The sequence below is a fragment of the Salvelinus fontinalis genome, chromosome 3 (assembly GCF_029448725.1).
Source record: "Salvelinus fontinalis isolate EN_2023a chromosome 3, ASM2944872v1, whole genome shotgun sequence".
Taxonomy (NCBI): domain Eukaryota; kingdom Metazoa; phylum Chordata; class Actinopteri; order Salmoniformes; family Salmonidae; genus Salvelinus; species Salvelinus fontinalis.
The window spans coordinates 1,212,863-1,226,629 of NC_074667.1; positions in this window are offsets into that span (position 1 = coordinate 1,212,863).

Genomic DNA, 13,767 nt, shown 5'->3' on the forward strand with positions numbered 1-13,767 from the left:
ATATTTAGAGTTTTTACTCAGTTCAAGTTTAAAAGTTAAAGTTTAATATTTGTTTTCACTGCATGTTACTTCTCCTTAAACAAAGTGTTGTTTTTGATTAATAGATTTTTGCACTTTATTTTATTGTATTTCAATCCAATTATATTTTAAAAATATTTCAGTTGAGTGGATGATAGAAAATTGCTATTATTGTTTTTTTCTTTGAAGTAAATTTAGCCCACTTTTGCTAAAATAGAAAATATAGGCTACTGATGGTGCCTTGAATACCGGTTTCTTTCATTTAATGTTCATGTTATGGGGATTTTTATATAAAGGAAATTTGTCTTTTGTGTCTGTTGAAAATTAAAGATTACTGACAGAGCCATAAGAAAATATTGCTTTATTTATCTGATCATATTGGAATATATTTGTTAGGTTTTCAGTAGGTTCAATTAGGTTCACTAGACTATATGCGTCATTTAAAAATTTTTCAATGAACATTCGAACAGTCCGGCCCTCGGCTTGTAGCTAAATTTTTTATTTGGCCCTCCGTCCATTTGACTTTGACACCCCTGCTCTAACCACTAGGCTACCTGCCCCCCCTACATGACAAAGGCCAGACAGACAATATGCGCAGCCCCTTCTCTTTATCCCTCTCTTTCTAGTTGGTAAATAATCAAAGTCAGGACCTGTATGTATGGCCAGATGGGCTCCCGGGTTAAACTGAACGCTGTAAAACTACAGGGATCACTATTCAGTCCTGTTAAACCAGGCGCGAGGTCTGCTGCTACAGTACATAGAATGTCTTAAGCCATCCCCAAAGTTATTCTACTTCTGAAAGAGGTGGCCCTTATTTTCAGATTTACGATCCAGACTTCTTTGTCCCTCTTATCTTTTTCCAAAATCCCAAGGGAGTACCAGCACATACCAAATATGAACACTTGACATAAAAGGGCCGGCTTAACTCCTGAAATGACTTTTTTTTAGGTGAGGGAGGGAGGGATGGAAAGGATGGTAATAAATAACATGTCTGAAGGTGTGTTGATGGAGGGATTTCTGTTCTTTCATGGCCTCAAAAAGGTGGGGGATGACAGTGATTTAAGACTGGTTTATACTTGGTCTGTCTGTAGACAATTAGAATGCAACAAGTGCATTCAGCTCAGGGATCAAAACAACATTTAATTTATACTCCGGTGGACTGTCTGTAGACCGTTGCGGCGACTGTTTCTGTTGTCGTGGTTACCTGACTGAGACTGTGCACAAGTTCTTAAATTCTCCGGTAGAATGCCCTACTTTTATTTCGTCACACTCACAACCGTAAGCTATTTTCTGTAATTAGCTTGCCATTAACTTGTAAATAATGATATTATTGTGTTTATTTTCCTGTAATAATGAATAAAAACGTGCTAAAGTTAAGATGTTGTCAGCTATGATATGGTCATTATTTAAACAGGCTACCCAGCAAGCTAACAAGCTAACAAGCTACAAACAAACCAAGATATGGTTTAGAAAGTTGCTTTTGGTTGCCTGGCTAGCTAGATGGACACACACATTTTGGACCACCAGGCTGCGTCACCAGGCACGCAGCCTGTCGTTTTTGTGCTTCTACTTTTCTGCAACGACAAGTTTGATGTCGGGCGACAATAGAATGTTCATGATGTCACTGCGACAACTGTCGATAGACCAACTGTAAACCAACATTTATCCCGTTATAAATTTTCCCTTAAAGCTTTAGGCAGTAAAAACTGTTCAACACATCAGAACTGGTTACCAGGACTTCATCTCTACAACTTGACATGGAGAATAGCAATGCCGTTGTCAACGGAACCCGCAATTAGATACTGTGTAAGAGCATGTAGAGAAGGAATGGCTTGACAGTAACATTTCATGTTGAAGGCCTGAACAGCTATGGTAGGTTTAGTGCTACAGTAGGTTCTTGACCTCGCTATTCATGCAAGCACACATGGCAGCACACACACGCACGCGCGCGCGCGCACGCACGCACGCACGCACGCACGCACGCACGCACGCACGCACGCACGCGCGCGCACGCACACACGCACACACGCACACACACACACACACACACACACACACACACACACACACACACACACACACACACACACACACACACACACACACACACACACGAATATCCCTAATCCCCTCTATTCAAAAACACAATGCAGCAAAAATGGTAAAGTCCAGAGTCCAGACCGCTCTCGACCCTGGCTATGCTTTCCACAAACTCTCCATCCAATCCATCCGTCTACACATTCCACACACAACTTACGACCATAACAACACCATTACCCCTCGTCATCCTCCCATCGACACACTTCACTGGAAACCTAACCCACCAAAACAAGCCTTGTAAGTCGCGGTGCGACACACTCCCAAGAGCCTGTCTCACACACACACACACACACACACACACACACACACACACACACACACACACACACGCACATACACTCCCAAGAGCCTGTTTCCTTTGGTAGAGTTTCAGTCCTTCTACTAAACTGTTGCTGTTCGGGTTCTATAGGAGAAGAAAGGTGGAAGAAAGAGGGAAGACGGAAAGATAGCGAGGGACACAATGGATGAGACGCACCGCCTTACACGGGTTACACCTGAGTTACACCTGGATCGGGTTGCTGCGTCTCTCAACTGGGGAGGGAGGGAGGGAGGGAGGGAGGGAGGGAGGGAGGGAGGGAGGGAGGGAGGGAGGGAGGGAGGGAGGGAGGGAGGGAGGGAGAAATCTGATCTTGCGAAAGCAGAGTTTGTAAAATGGTGGTTTGACTCTAGAACCTAATGGCTGTGGCTGAAAGCAGAAGCTGTAACCATGGTTTTGTCTATTTGATGGGTGAAACTTTGAGTGAATTAGTTAAAAGAATATATAAATATATATGTGTTTATTGTCACATACACCAGATAGGTGCAGTGAAATGTAATATTTTTTAAACACTACTGCTTTAACGCACCGCTATACAGAGTGCATTTTGGAAACTTCTTATGAAGGAAACAATGAGTAAACAGGAAGGAGAGAAATATCAATCAGAGATCTCCACTTGAAAAACTGGAACTTTCTCCTGTGGTTTGTAATATGTGTTTGTCTGCTGGCTGCCGTGTGTGTTGCACAGTGTTGAGGTTGGTGGTGTGCTTGGTCCTAACCAGTACCTCTCTGACTGCATGTCACTAGTAATGCTGTTCATATTGAAGTCTGTCTATGTAAACACACATCTATGAGTGTGTGTGTACGCGCACACACACACACAAACTCTTTCCCTCTCTCTGACACACACAAACACACTCTCATGAACAGACAGGCTCTCTCACACACACACACACACATTTGCACACTCAAACACATTCCCTCTCTCCGACACACACACACTCTCACACACACACACTCTTCTTTGTGTGAAGATAAGCATCGTCATACAGCTGCCAGCACCTTCTTTATGTCACCTGCATTAATAACAGCTGACAGCACCTTCTCTATGTCACCTGCATTAATAACAGCTGACAGCACCTTCTCTATGTCACCTGCATTAATAACAGCTGACAGCACCTTCTTTATGTCACCTGCATTAATAACAGCTGACAGCACCTTCTTTATGTCACCTGCATTAATAACAGCTGACAGCACCTTCTTTATGTCACCTGCATTAATAACAGCTGACAGCACCTTCTCTATGTCACCTGCATTAATAACAGCTGACAGCACCTTCTTTATGTCACCTGCATTAATAACAGCTGACAGCACCTTCTTTATGTCACCTGCATTAATAACAGCTGACAGCACCTTCTTTATGTCACCTGCATTAATAACAGCTGCCAGCACCTTCTCTATGTCACCTGCATTAATAACAGCTGCCAGCACCTTCTCTATGTCACCTGCATTAATAACAGCTGCCAGCACCTTCTCTATGTCACCTGCATTAATAACAGCTGCCAGCACCTTCTCTATGTCACCTGCATTAATAACAGCTGACAGCACCTTATCTGTGTCACCTGCATTAATAACAGCTGCCAGCACCTTCTCTATGTCACCTGCATTAATAACAGCTGACAGCACCTTCTCTATGTCACCTGCATTAATAACAGCTGACAGCACCTTCTCTATGTCACCTGCATTAATAACAGCTGACAGCACCTTCTCTATGTCACCTGCATTAATAACAGCTGACAGCACCTTATCTGTGTCACCTGCATTAATAACAGAGAGAGACTAATAAACAGAGATAGATAGATAGATAGATAGATAGATAGATAGATAGATAGATAGATAGATAGATAAATAAATTACCGTACAACAGACCATGTATTCACCCTACACACCCTAATTGACAACCAAACAAACCAAAACAAAGGCAAAGTCTTCTCATGCTTTGTTGATTTCAAAAAAGCCTTCGACTCAATTTGGCATGAGGGTCTGCTATACAAATTGATGGAAAGTGGTGTTGGGGGTAAAACATACGACATTATAAAATCCATGTACACAAACAACAAGTGTGCGGTTAAAATTGGCAAAAAACACACACATTTCTTCACACAGGGTCGTGGGGTGAGACAGGGATGCAGCTTAAGCCCCACCCTCTTCAACATATATATCAACGAATTGGCGCGGGCACTAGAACAGTCTGCAGCACCCGGCCTCACCCTACTAGACTCTGAAGTCAAATGTCTACTGTTTGCTGATGATCTGGTGCTTCTGTCACCAACCAAGGAGGGCCTACAGCAGCACCTAGATCTTCTGCACAGATTCTGTCAGACCTGGGCCCTGACAGTAAATCTCAGTAAGACCAAAATAATGGTGTTCCAAAAAAGGTCCAGTCGCCAGCACCACAAATTCCATCTAGACACTGTTGCCCTAGAGCACACAAAAAACGGTACATACCTCGGCCTAAACATCAGCGCCACAGGTAACTTCCACAAAGCTGTGAACGATATGAGAGACAAGGCAAGAAGGGCATTCTATGCCATCAAAAGGAACATAAATTTCAACATACCAATTAGGATCTGGCTAAAAATACTTGAATCAGTCATAGAGCCCATTGCCCTTTATGGTTGTGAGGTCTGGGGTCCGCTCACCAACCAAGATTTCACAAAATGGGACAAACACCAAATTGAGACTCTGCATGCAGAATTCTGCAAAAATATCCTCCGTGTACAACGTAGAACACCAAATAATGCATGCAGAGCAGAATTAGGCCGATACCCACTAATTATCAAAATCCAGAAAAGAGCCGTTAAATTCTACAACCACCTAAAAGGAAGCGATTCCCAAACCTTCCATAACAAAGCCATCACCTACAGAGAGATGAACCTGGAGAAGAGTCCCCTAAGCAAGCTGGTCCTAGGGCTCTGTTCACAAACACAAACACACCCCACAGAGCCCCAGGACAACAGCACAATTAGACCCAACCAAATCATGAGAAAACAAAAAGATAATTACTTGACACATTGGAAATAATTAACAAACAAACAGAGCAAACTAGAATGCTATTTGGCCCTAAACAGAGAGTACACAGTGGCAGAATACCTGACCACTGTGACTGACCCAAACTTAAGGAAAGCTTTGACTATGTAAAGACTCAGTGAGCATAGCCTTGCTATTGAGAAAGGCCGCCGTAGGCAGACATGGCTCTCAAGAGAAGACAGGCTATGTGCTCACTGCCCACAAAATGAGGTGGAAACTGAGCTGCACTTCCTAACCTCCTGCCCAATGTATGACCATATTAGAGACACATATTTCCCTCAGATTACACAGATCCACAAAGAATTTGAAAACAAATCCAATTTTGATGAACTCCCATATCTACTGGGAGAAATTCCACAGTGTGCCATCACAGCAGCAAGATTTGTGACCTGTTGCCACAAGAAAAGGGCAACCAGTGAAGAACAAACACCATTGTAAATACAACCCATATTTATGCTTATTTATTTTAACTTGTGTGCTTTAACCATTTGTACATTGTTACAACACTGTATATATATAATATAACATTTGTAATGTCTTTATTGTTTCGAAACTTCTGTATGTGTAATGTTTACTGTTAATTTGTATTGTTTATTTCACTTTTGTATAATATCTACCTCACTTGCTTTGGCAATGTTAACACATGTTTCCCATGCCAATAAAGCCAATTGAATTGAATTGAATTGAATTGAATTGAATTGAATTGAATTGAATTGAATTGAATTGAATTGAATTGAATTGAATTGAATTGAATTGAATGCTAGATAGCTAGATAGCTAGATAGCTAGATAGCTAGATAGCTAGATAGATAGCACAACAGCAGGCTGTAGTTATGGCTGTAAATACATGTTGCCTCTGAGACAGTGGAGAGGCCTTAGGGACAATGACAGTGTCTTGGGGACAATAGAGCATGTGGCATTGGACTGATGACACTCAACTCCGCCCACCGTTTGGAACACTGAAATGTGTTCCATAATTCTCTCTGTTTCATGTACCAGCAGTATACCAGTATAACAGTATCTCAACAATCTGATAAAGTGAGATATGTCACTCTTTCTGATCACTTTTTAATCTCTCTCTCTCGTTCTGACAGCTTCACCTTGCAGCTCTTTTCTCTCTCTCTAACCTGTCAGTTTTATTAGCTGTTATGAGACAGTCTGTCTCCCTATATATGCCATAGGAGAGAACAACATGAACCGTACAGTAATGGCTTCTAGGTGGAGTGGAGGGCCAAGCAGAGTCAACATGGTTTGGAAAGAGTTGTGAGGCTTTGAGACTTGAGAAAAGTACACTGGTTAATGTCAAATGTATATGTGTGAGACAGCAAGAGAGAGAGAGAGAACGAACGAGCAAGAAAGACAGAGAAACAGAGAGACAGAGAGAGAGAAACAGAGAGAGAGACAGAGAGAGAGAGACAGAGAGAGAGAGACAGAGAGAGAGAGACAGAGAGAGAGAGACAGAGAGAGAGAGACAGAGAGAGAGAGACAGAGAGAGAGAGACAGAGAGAGAGAGACAGAGAGACAGAGAGAGAGAGACAGAGAGACAGAAAGAGAGAGACAGAGAGACAGAGAGAGAGAGACAGAGAGACAGAGAGAGAGAGACAGAGAGAGACGGAGAGGCGACAAAGAGAGACAGAGAGACAGAGAGACAGAAAGAGAGACAGAAAGAGAGACAGAGAGAGACAGAAAGAGAGACAGAAAGAGAGACAGAAAGAGAGACAGAGAGAGACAGAGAGAGAGAGAGAGAGAGAGAGAGAGAGAGAGAGAGAGAGAGAGAGAGAGAGAGAGAGAGAGAGACAGAGAGAGACAGAGACAGAGACAGAGAGACAGAGACAGAGAGACAGAGACAGAGACAGAGACAGAGACAGAGACAGAGACAGAGACAGAGACAGAGACAGAGACAGAGACAGAGACAGAGAGACAGAAAGAGAAACAGAGAGAGACGGAGAGAGAGAGAGAGACAGACAGAGAGGCGACAAAGAGAGACAGAGACAGAGAGACAGAGACAGAGAGACGGAGAGAGAGACAGAGAGAGAGAGAGAGCGAGACAGAGACAGAGAGACAGAGAGACAGAGAGACAGAGAGACAGAGAGAGAGAGAGAGAGAGAGAGACAGAGACAGAGACAGAGACAGAGAGCGAGACAGAGAGACAGAGAGAGAGAGAGAGAGAGAGAGAGAGACAGAGAGAGAGAGAGAGAGACAGAGAGAGAGAGAGACAGAGAGACAGAGACCACGGTAAGGAATGTCTAGGATGCCAGCTACTGTAGGAGGAACATGTGCTAGACTGGCATGTAGGTGTGCTTCTTGTCACACTCTGGTAGTCTTCCATCACTTCAACACACACGGTCCTGTTCTGCTCTAACAATAACAGCACTGTTCCCCCCAGGGCTTAGAACAAGGACAAACCTAGTAGCACCCAGTTTATGTCTCTGGTATCAGATCACTTAAAGAAGTGACAAATTCACTGCAGAAGCTCCTGCTCTTGACTACAGTTAAATAGATGTGATGTTCTATGACGTCGTCGCCGCCTCCTGTCTGGGGCTTGTTGAGGTGGGTGTGATGAACTAGATTAGTTTACACAGATATTTAATCATGTAAAGACGGTGCCTGGTTTTTATAGAGAAGTCAGATGTGTCTGTACTTGTCTGGAGTCTCTACATCCTCTCTACACATACAGTATGTACCAATCTTTATAGAGAAGTCAGATGTGTCTGTACTTGTCTGGAGTCTCTACATCCTCTCTACAGTATGTACCAATCTTTATAGAGAAGTCAGATGTGTCTGTACTTGTCTGGAGTCTCTACATCCTCTCTACAGTATGTACCAATCTTTATAGAGAAGTCAGATGTGTCTGTACTTGTCTGGAGTCTCTACATCCTCTCTACAGTATGTACCAATCTTTATAGAGAAGTCAGATGTGTCTGTACTTGTCTGGAGTCTCTACATCCTCTCTACAGTATGTACCAATCTTTATAGAGAAGTCAGATGTGTCTGTACTTGTCTGGAGTCTCTACATCCTCTCTACAGTATGTACCAATCTTTATAGAGAAGTCAGATGTGTCTGTACTTGTCTGGAGTCTCTACATCCTCTCTACAGTATGTACCAATCTTTATAGAGAAGTCAGATGTGTCTGTACTTGTCTGGAGTCTCTACATCCTCTCTACAGTATGTACCAATCTTTATAGAGAAGTCAGATGTGTCTGTACTTGTCTGGAGTCTCTACATCCTCTCTACAGTATGTACCAATCTTTATAGAGAAGTCAGATGTGTCTGTACTTGTCTGGAGTCTCTACATCCTCTCTACAGTATGTACCAATCTTTATAGAGAAGTCAGATGTGTCTGTACTTGTCTGGAGTCTCTACATCCTCTCTACAGTATGTACCAATCTTTATAGAGAAGTCAGATGTGTCTGTACTTGTCTGGAGTCTCTACATCCTCTCTACAGTATGTACCAATCTTTATAGAGAAGTCAGATGTGTCTGTACTTGTCTGGAGTCTCTACATCCTCTCTACAGTATGTACCAATCTTTATAGAGAAGTCAGATGTGTCTGTACTTGTCTGGAGTCTCTACATCCTCTCTACAGTATGTACCAATCTTTATAGAGAAGTCAGATGTGTCTGTACTTGTCTGGAGTCTCTACATCCTCTCTACAGTATGTACCAATCTTTATAGAGAAGTCAGATGTGTCTGTACTTGTCTGGAGTCTCTACATCCTCTCTACAGTATGTACCAATCTTTATAGAGAAGTCAGATGTGTCTGTACTTGTCTGGAGTCTCTACATCCTCTCTACAGTATGTACCAATCTTTATAGAGAAGTCAGATGTGTCTGTACTTGTCTGGAGTCTCTACATCCTCTCTACAGTATGTACCAATCTTTATAGAGAAGTCAGATGTGTCTGTACTTGTCTGGAGTCTCTACATCCTCTCTACAGTATGTACCAATCTTTATAGAGAAGTCAGATGTGTCTGTACTTGTCTGGAGTCTCTACATCCTCTCTACAGTATGTACCAATCTTTATAGAGAAGTCAGATGTGTCTGTACTTGTCTGGAGTCTCTACATCCTCTCTACAGTATGTACCAATCTTTATAGAGAAGTCAGATGTGTCTGTACTTGTCTGGAGTCTCTACATCCTCTCTACAGTATGTACCAATCTTTATAGAGAAGTCAGATGTGTCTGTACTTGTCTGGAGTCTCTACATCCTCTCTACAGTATGTACCAATCTTTATAGAGAAGTCAGATGTGTCTGTACTTGTCTGGAGTCTCTACATCCTCTCTACAGTATGTACCAATCTTTATAGAGAAGTCAGATGTGTCTGTACTTGTCTGGAGTCTCTACATCCTCTCTACAGTATGTACCAATCTTTATAGAGAAGTCAGATGTGTCTGTACTTGTCTGGAGTCTCTACATCCTCTCTACAGTATGTACCAATCTTTATAGAGAAGTCAGATGTGTCTGTACTTGTCTGGAGTCTCTACATCCTCTCTACAGTATGTACCAATCTTTATAGAGAAGTCAGATGTGTCTGTACTTGTCTGGAGTCTCTACATCCTCTCTACAGTATGTACCAATCTTTATAGAGAAGTCAGATGTGTCTGTACTTGTCTGGAGTCTCTACATCCTCTCTACAGTATGTACCAATCTTTATAGAGAAGTCAGATGTGTCTGTACTTGTCTGGAGTCTCTACATCCTCTCTACAGTATGTACCAATCTTTATAGAGAAGTCAGATGTGTCTGTACTTGTCTGGAGTCTCTACATCCTCTCTACAGTATGTACCAATCTTTATAGAGAAGTCAGATGTGTCTGTACTTGTCTGGAGTCTCTACATCCTCTCTACAGTATGTACCAATCTTTATAGAGAAGTCAGATGTGTCTGTACTTGTCTGGAGTCTCTACATCCTCTCTACAGTATGTACCAATCTTTATAGAGAAGTCAGATGTGTCTGTACTTGTCTGGAGTCTCTACATCCTCTCTACAGTATGTACCAATCTTTATAGAGAAGTCAGATGTGTCTGTACTTGTCTGGAGTCTCTACATCCTCTCTACAGTATGTACCAATCTTTATAGAGAAGTCAGATGTGTCTGTACTTGTCTGGAGTCTCTACATCCTCTCTACAGTATGTACCAATCTTTATAGAGAAGTCAGATGTGTCTGTACTTGTCTGGAGTCTCTACATCCTCTCTACAGTATGTACCAATCTTTATAGAGAAGTCAGATGTGTCTGTACTTGTCTGGAGTCTCTACATCCTCTCTACAGTATGTACCAATCTTTATAGAGAAGTCAGATGTGTCTGTACTTGTCTGGAGTCTCTACATCCTCTCTACAGTATGTACCAATCTTTATAGAGAAGTCAGATGTGTCTGTACTTGTCTGGAGTCTCTACATCCTCTCTACAGTATGTACCAATCTTTATAGAGAAGTCAGATGTGTCTGTACTTGTCTGGAGTCTCTACATCCTCTCTACAGTATGTACCAATCTTTATAGAGAAGTCAGATGTGTCTGTACTTGTCTGGAGTCTCTACATCCTCTCTACAGTATGTACCAATCTTTATAGAGAAGTCAGATGTGTCTGTACTTGTCTGGAGTCTCTACATCCTCTCTACAGTATGTACCAATCTTTATAGAGAAGTCAGATGTGTCTGTACTTGTCTGGAGTCTCTACATCCTCTCTACAGTATGTACCAATCTTTATAGAGAAGTCAGATGTGTCTGTACTTGTCTGGAGTCTCTACATCCTCTCTACAGTATGTACCAATCTTTATAGAGAAGTCAGATGTGTCTGTACTTGTCTGGAGTCTCTACATCCTCTCTACAGTATGTACCAATCTTTATAGAGAAGTCAGATGTGTCTGTACTTGTCTGGAGTCTCTACATCCTCTCTACAGTATGTACCAATCTTTATAGAGAAGTCAGATGTGTCTGTACTTGTCTGGAGTCTCTACATCCTCTCTACAGTATGTACCAATCTTTATAGAGAAGTCAGATGTGTCTGTACTTGTCTGGAGTCTCTACATCCTCTCTACAGTATGTACCAATCTTTATAGAGAAGTCAGATGTGTCTGTACTTGTCTGGAGTCTCTACATCCTCTCTACAGTATGTACCAATCTTTATAGAGAAGTCAGATGTGTCTGTACTTGTCTGGAGTCTCTACATCCTCTCTACAGTATGTACCAATCTTTATAGAGAAGTCAGATGTGTCTGTACTTGTCTGGAGTCTCTACATCCTCTCTACAGTATGTACCAATCTTTATAGAGAAGTCAGATGTGTCTGTACTTGTCTGGAGTCTCTACATCCTCTCTACAGTATGTACCAATCTTTATAGAGAAGTCAGATGTGTCTGTACTTGTCTGGAGTCTCTACATCCTCTCTACAGTATGTACCAATCTTTATAGAGAAGTCAGATGTGTCTGTACTTGTCTGGAGTCTCTACATCCTCTCTACAGTATGTACCAATCTTTATAGAGAAGTCAGATGTGTCTGTACTTGTCTGGAGTCTCTACATCCTCTCTACAGTATGTACCAATCTTTATAGAGAAGTCAGATGTGTCTGTACTTGTCTGGAGTCTCTACATCCTCTCTACAGTATGTACCAATCTTTATAGAGAAGTCAGATGTGTCTGTACTTGTCTGGAGTCTCTACATCCTCTCTACAGTATGTACCAATCTTTATAGAGAAGTCAGATGTGTCTGTACTTGTCTGGAGTCTCTACATCCTCTCTACAGTATGTACCAATCTTTATAGAGAAGTCAGATGTGTCTGTACTTGTCTGGAGTCTCTACATCCTCTCTACAGTATGTACCAATCTTTATAGAGAAGTCAGATGTGTCTGTACTTGTCTGGAGTCTCTACATCCTCTCTACAGTATGTACCAATCTTTATAGAGAAGTCAGATGTGTCTGTACTTGTCTGGAGTCTCTACATCCTCTCTACAGTATGTACCAATCTTTATAGAGAAGTCAGATGTGTCTGTACTTGTCTGGAGTCTCTACATCCTCTCTACAGTATGTACCAATCTTTATAGAGAAGTCAGATGTGTCTGTACTTGTCTGGAGTCTCTACATCCTCTCTACAGTATGTACCAATCTTTATAGAGAAGTCAGATGTGTCTGTACTTGTCTGGAGTCTCTACATCCTCTCTACAGTATGTACCAATCTTTATAGAGAAGTCAGATGTGTCTGTACTTGTCTGGAGTCTCTACATCCTCTCTACAGTATGTACCAATCTTTATAGAGAAGTCAGATGTGTCTGTACTTGTCTGGAGTCTCTACATCCTCTCTACAGTATGTACCAATCTTTATAGAGAAGTCAGATGTGTCTGTACTTGTCTGGAGTCTCTACATCCTCTCTACAGTATGTACCAATCTTTATAGAGAAGTCAGATGTGTCTGTACTTGTCTGGAGTCTCTACATCCTCTCTACAGTATGTACCAATCTTTATAGAGAAGTCAGATGTGTCTGTACTTGTCTGGAGTCTCTACATCCTCTCTACAGTATGTACCAATCTTTATAGAGAAGTCAGATGTGTCTGTACTTGTCTGGAGTCTCTACATCCTCTCTACAGTATGTACCAATCTTTATAGAGAAGTCAGATGTGTCTGTACTTGTCTGGAGTCTCTACATCCTCTCTACAGTATGTACCAATCTTTATAGAGAAGTCAGATGTGTCTGTACTTGTCTGGAGTCTCTACATCCTCTCTACAGTATGTACCAATCTTTATAGAGAAGTCAGATGTGTCTGTACTTGTCTGGAGTCTCTACATCCTCTCTACAGTATGTACCAATCTTTATAGAGAAGTCAGATGTGTCTGTACTTGTCTGGAGTCTCTACATCCTCTCTACAGTATGTACCAATCTTTATAGAGAAGTCAGATGTGTCTGTACTTGTCTGGAGTCTCTACATCCTCTCTACAGTATGTACCAATCTTTATAGAGAAGTCAGATGTGTCTGTACTTGTCTGGAGTCTCTACATCCTCTCTACAGTATGTACCAATCTTTATAGAGAAGTCAGATGTGTCTGTACTTGTCTGGAGTCTCTACATCCTCTCTACAGTATGTACCAATCTTTATAGAGAAGTCAGATGTGTCTGTACTTGTCTGGAGTCTCTACATCCTCTCTACAGTATGTACCAATCTTTATAGAGAAGTCAGATGTGTCTGTACTTGTCTGGAGTCTCTACATCCTCTCTACAGTATGTACCAATCTTTATAGAGAAGTCAGATGTGTCTGTACTTGTCTGGAGTCTCTACATCCTCTCTACAGTATGTACCAATCTTTATAGAGAAGTCA